Genomic DNA, 6,000 nt, shown 5'->3' with positions numbered 1-6,000 from the left:
ACGTGTGTGGAGAGCCTCTAGTGGCTTTATTTAATATCACAGAGCTGTGCAAAGTGGCAAATCATGATTTGAACCAGAGTTGGAAGTCCACGAGCTAGTGCAAACGATTGTTTGCCACCTCGGTGGTTTTCTGTGAAGGGGAGCAAAGAGCATAGAGAAGATGAGCCCAGCTCTGCCTCTTCATACCTCAAGTTTATACAGATCGGGCCTGGTTCACTAACTAGTAGCAGACTGACTAAACAGGGGTTTGCAACCTGTGTCTCTCCAGATGTTCGTGGACTACAAATCCCATCAGCTCCTGCCAGCATGGCCAACTGGAGAGACGCATCTGGAGAGACGCAGGCAGAGGTGGGATCCAGCAGGTTCTCACCGGTTCCCGAGAGTGGGTTACTAATTATTTGTGTGTGCCGAGAGGGGGTTACAAGTTGGGTCTGCTTTTCCGTTAGAAACTCCATTAGGTCCAAAAATCATAAAGTCCTGTTGTTTCCTATGTGGCTGGTTAGCGAAGGCAGAAAACGGGATAATTCTCCCTGTTGGGCTGTTTTAAAAACATGTTTTAGTAATATGGTAAAGTTCCTTGTTTAAGGAAAGTATCCTTCTGTTGATTTCTAGAAACAAAATTAAGTATTTGAAAGTATTAAGTATATGACAGGCAGTCAATTAGAGGAGAAGTAGTTGTTTCTGTTGGCAGTAGACGATAGGACTTGCTATAATGAGTTTAAATTATGGACAGAAAGATACCAGCTGGAAATTAGGAATTTTTTTTTTACAGTAAGAGTTTTTTACAGTAACAGAGGCCCCTTCCGCACATGCAAAATAATGCGTTTTCAAACCACTTTCACAACTGTTTGCAAGTGGATTTTGCTATTCCGCACAGCTTCAAAGAGCACTGAAAGCAGTTTGAAAGTGCATTATTCTGCATGTGCAGAATGAGCCAGATAAATTATTAATGCCCCGCCCCCAGAATGCCCAGCCATGCCCCAGGAATGCCCCGCCCCATTGGTGCTACGCCACTGTTTGAATCCCACCACCATGGGAACCTGTTACTAAAATTTTTGGATCCCACCACTGGACGCAAGTTGCAGTTCCTTGGACTAACACAATCATACATGAGCTGTGAATTTTTCTCACTGCCCAAAGAGCACTTCGTTCATGGAGAAAGTGTTTCTGTCTTTCCTCCGACACCATTTTCCTAGCTTGAAACACACTGTCCCAGGAGGATACCATGTATATCCGAGGAACATGTGGCTCACCCCAAACAGCATCTGCTGGAACTATTTCAGGTTGGGAAATGGCAAGGGGTAGGGAAGGGAAATCCTCTTTTCCATGTCAGCCACAGCCTTGATATGAATTGGAAGGAACCTGTAACTCACATATGTTACATTATTCCCATGATGCCAAACCATTATGGTTAAAGCAACATGAGGTGATATGGAATTTCTTCTGTTGTAGGTATAAATGAGTCACGCATACGTTTTGATGATTAAGGAAATATTTAGAGTCATATTGATAGGCACAGGGCAAGGCCCTGTCCACAGAGCAAAAGCTCTGACCGGTTACAAAAATAACCATAACACTGTTTTCCCAAACCACCTGAAAAACTCCGTGTCAGGCTGCCCCATGAGTTTCGTTTCTTCCAACTAAAGTAAGCTTCTGAAGTGCTTGGTGCCCAGTGAATTACTCTCATATAACTTGTATGATTAAATACAATGGCTTAAAACATCATAAACTATATGTCCATATCAATATGGTGCTGAGCTGATTGACTGCATGTTTCTTCAATATGGCCTTGGGTCACCTGTTTTGATGGACAACGTTTATCTTCAACCTCAGCAGTTTACTATGTAGAACTTTCATAGTGTGGCTATGTGCTTGTTGTTTATGGATACGGGTCATTGATAATATTTGTTGCTCTTTGTTAATTCCATTATTAATTTTTACTTTTAAAACTTTGTTAATTTTTGATGAGTTTCACACATTTTTCTCATATTTTTTTTCCCTCAACCTTTCTCCAGTGGATTCAAGGCAATGTACCCTAGGAGGCAGACAAGACTGCAAATTCATGGAAGGCCAAGATCACACAGTGAGTAAGTGAGGAGGAATTTGAACCTGGAGCAGCAGTGGCGTAGTGGCTAAGAGCAGTGGCTAAGAGCAAGTGCACTCTGATCTGGAGGAACCGGGTTTGATTCCTAGCTCTGCCACTTGAGCTGTGGAGGCTTATCTGGGGAATTCAGATTAGCCTGTGTACTCCCACACATGCCAGCTGGGTGACCTTGGGCTAGTCACAGCTTCTCGGAGCTCTCTCAGCCCCACCCACCTCACAGGGTGTTTGTTGTGAGGGGGGAAGGGCAAGGAGATTGTAAGCCCCCTTGAGTCTCCTACAGGAGAGAAACGGGGGATATAAATCCAAACTCTTCTTCTTCTTCATCAGACACTCCAACCACAGTCCCATGCTGGCTCACCTGTGACTGAAGTTAAGAACATTCAAGTAACCCCATATGTAGCTGCTGATAAGAAAAGGTATATATGCTTTTATGGATTTAACCTTTAGACTAGATTGTAAAGGAGCAGACAAATGCTCAGGGCTCTCGCTACTAGTACTGTTACTATGGTGGCAGAAGTCATGATACTAGGAGAAGCAGTTTCAGTTAGCACACATTGTATGAATAATTTTTTTAAATTAAATTTAATATCCTGCCCTCCCCAGCCAAAAGGGAAGCAGTGAACACACTGAGCTAACACACCAATAATATTCCAGTAACAAACAACCACAAACGCTTCAGGGTTCTAGCATAAACTGTGAGTGGAGGAACAATTTTAAAAAATCAGATAATGTCTTTTCTGTGCCTTCCAGCAGATGTCCTACTAATCATTACTATAAAAAGGCCACTTGTACATTTAGCATTAAGGAAGTTCTTTCCAAATTAAAAGTTAACTAATTTTAACAGATATGATAATCAGAATCTATTGTACAGGTAGAATTGCGGGCTGGGCCTTGACCTGTGCTTAATTTGGAACATAAAGAATTGTATAAAAGTCTAGTTGGAGGAACCTTGATCAAATCCAAAATCTAACTAAAGGGTGTTTGTTGTGAGGGGGGAAGGGCAAGGAGATTGTAAGCCCCTTTGAGTCTCCTGCAGGAGAGAAAGGGGGGATATAAATCCAAACTCCTGCTCCTCCTGCTCCTGCTCCTGCTCCTCCTGCTCCTCCTCCTCCTCCTCTTCTTCTTCTTCTTCTTCTTCTTCTTCTTCTTCTTCTTCTTCTTCTTCTTCTTCTTCTTCTTCTTCAGTAACCTTGTTCAAATCCAATTCTGAAATCATAGTTTTAAAGCAATGAGGGTGGAGGCTGTTAAGACTTCTCTTGTCCCTCTTCGCATTGTAGAACCTGTAATTTGAATGTCTGTCAGATTTTTCACCAGTGTGTTAAGTGGTTAGAGCACTGGACCAGGGACATCCAGATTCAAATCCCCATGTGCTATGAAACTCACTGGGGGACCCAAGACCAGTCATTCTCCCCCTAACATTTTTCACAGGACTGTTTGTGATGATACATCAGAGGAAGGAAAACCATGGATGGCATCTTGCACTCCCTGGAGCACAGGTGTCAAACTCGTGGCCCTCCAGATGTTATGGACTACAGTTCCCATCATCCCCTGCCAGCATGATGCGTGTAGTCCATAACATCTGGAGGGCTGCGAGTTTGACCTCTGTGCCCTAGAGGAAAGGCAGAATTAAAATTCTCTCAGCAGATAATAATAATAATGTTAATAATTAATGAAAAACAAATACATTTGATTCTACTTTTGCCATGAAAATAAAATAAACGGTGGGTGCTATATGTAGCTCTCAAAATGTGAGCAGGATACAGTTTTAACTGCGTGAAAATAAAACGATACCTTTATTTACTACTGAAAGTGGTTGGTTGGAACATAGCATCGAGAAGGGGTCCTCATTAAAGCGCCTTTGGGCAACAGAGTGCCCACAAACATTTCTTGGTGCCTGACAAGTGTTTTTAAAAGTTGGGTGGGAACATTCAAAAGTGTGATACTTAGCCTTGCTCTGTAGGAGGATTGTTTCTAGACCCCTTCATAGATTGGGCTGAGGGGAAAAAACCTACGTTGAACGGGGGCCCTTTAAAAACTTATCCTTATTTCTCTTCCCTTCCAGTCCACACCTGCTACCTGTTCTGCAGAGGATGCGTGCAAACATCTTTGCAAACTATCACAAGCTTGCAGCCCACCGAGTGTTTCACAGCTGTATTCTAATTCAGGTAAGCATATTGTAAATGATTCATCACAATAGCAGGTATGGATAGTGCTTTAATTCTGACTCCATGCTACTCCGTAATCAGCTTGGTTGATATTGGTATTGTGTGTGTGTGTGTGTGTGTGTGTGTGTGTGTGTGTGTGTGTGTGTGTGTGTGTGTGTGTGTAATGAAATGTAAAAAAAATGGACAAAAATAAAACGGAGGAAGGAAAATTATGTAAACTGTTCAATTCTTTGTTGGGGAAACAGGCAGGTATCAAAGAAGTAAATAAACACCTAACTGCAAAGAATGGCATAGTGTGGATTTAATTCCATCTTTTGGAGGAGAAATTGTGTTGGCCCATGGCAGTGAAGAACAACTACCGTGTTCCTTCGAAAATAAGTCAGTGTCTTATATTAATTTTTGCTCCCAAAGATGCGCTATGTCTTATTTTCAGGGGATGTCTTATTTTTCCGCTCCACAGCTGCATGCTCTGGTGTTCTGGTCGACGGGCATGCTTCCAAACAAAAACTTTGCTACGTCTTATATTTATATTTAGCACTTCAGCAAAACCTCTACTATGTCTAATTCTCAGGGGATGTCTTATTTTCGGAGAAACAGGGAATGAGTCTTTGTGGCATGCTTTCACGAGTTGGAGTAGCCTATTTTAGGTGCACTTGGCAGATAGACATCCAGATGGTACAGTGAAGGGGAAAATGGCAACCATGAGGGGCTGACAGCAGGAAGGTGTGAATCAACACCTGTGTGGGCCAACAAGCAGGACCTCAGCATTTATACCAGCTGTCGGAGCAACACGAAGAATCCTTGCTATGTGGAAGCAGCCAAAACAATAATCACTATACTTTGGGTAGGCATAGCCATCAGTTTTTATAACTTTCCCTGCTGTTTTTGCTATTCCGCACAGTAAAATCCAGCTGCAAAGTGCACTGAAAGTGGATTGAAAATGCATTATTCTGCTTGTGTGGAAGGGGCCACTGTGGGAATGTCGGATAAAATGAAAAAGTCTCCACCTTCTGGGGAAGATAGCAGCAGAAGGGGACAGATGAATCTTCCTGGAGTGAGAGTTCTAGAGTTTTGATGCCACAACTAATAAGGCCCTGCCTAATCTCAGAAGATCAGGGGCACCCAAAGCAAGGCATCAGAAGACCAACGCTGTGGTTGGGTTCCATTTAGGGTTTTGAAGGTCAAGACCCGCACCTCAGATTGTGTGGGAAACAGATTGTTTGGTAAGTCTTTTTATTATTTGCTTACATTTCTGTTCTACAACCATAATAAATGAATGGAAGAACTGTATATTAAAGCTGTTTCCTCAAATTTGCATCTGTAGAACTGTTAATAACAATAAAATAATCATACTGTCATTACATAAAATATTTCCAGAACTGTAAAATTAATTATAAACTACATATTCAATGCCACAAGGATATGTGACATTTTAAAAAACACACACACATTCATTTGCCTTCTGAATGCTAAAAATAAATCTCTCTAGCAGGACAAGTGTTTTATAAGCAGGGTGTCATCCCTAAAAAGGCCTTGCCATTTATGATCCCCAACTCAGTAATGGCCAAAGAATGCATCTATGATAGGGAATCACTAAGTGGTCTAGGTACCGAAAGAGATTAATCCCGATTAATCTGGAAGGAGATTTTGTCTAATCCTAAAGAGTTAGGAATAAAACTGGAATAGAAACAGCTCTTGGCCCATCAACATAACACTTGCTGTGGTGACATA

Source organism: Sphaerodactylus townsendi, linkage group LG17 (genome assembly GCF_021028975.2).
Source record: "Sphaerodactylus townsendi isolate TG3544 linkage group LG17, MPM_Stown_v2.3, whole genome shotgun sequence".
Lineage (NCBI taxonomy): Eukaryota > Metazoa > Chordata > Lepidosauria > Squamata > Sphaerodactylidae > Sphaerodactylus > Sphaerodactylus townsendi.
This window is presented reverse-complemented; position numbering follows the sequence as displayed.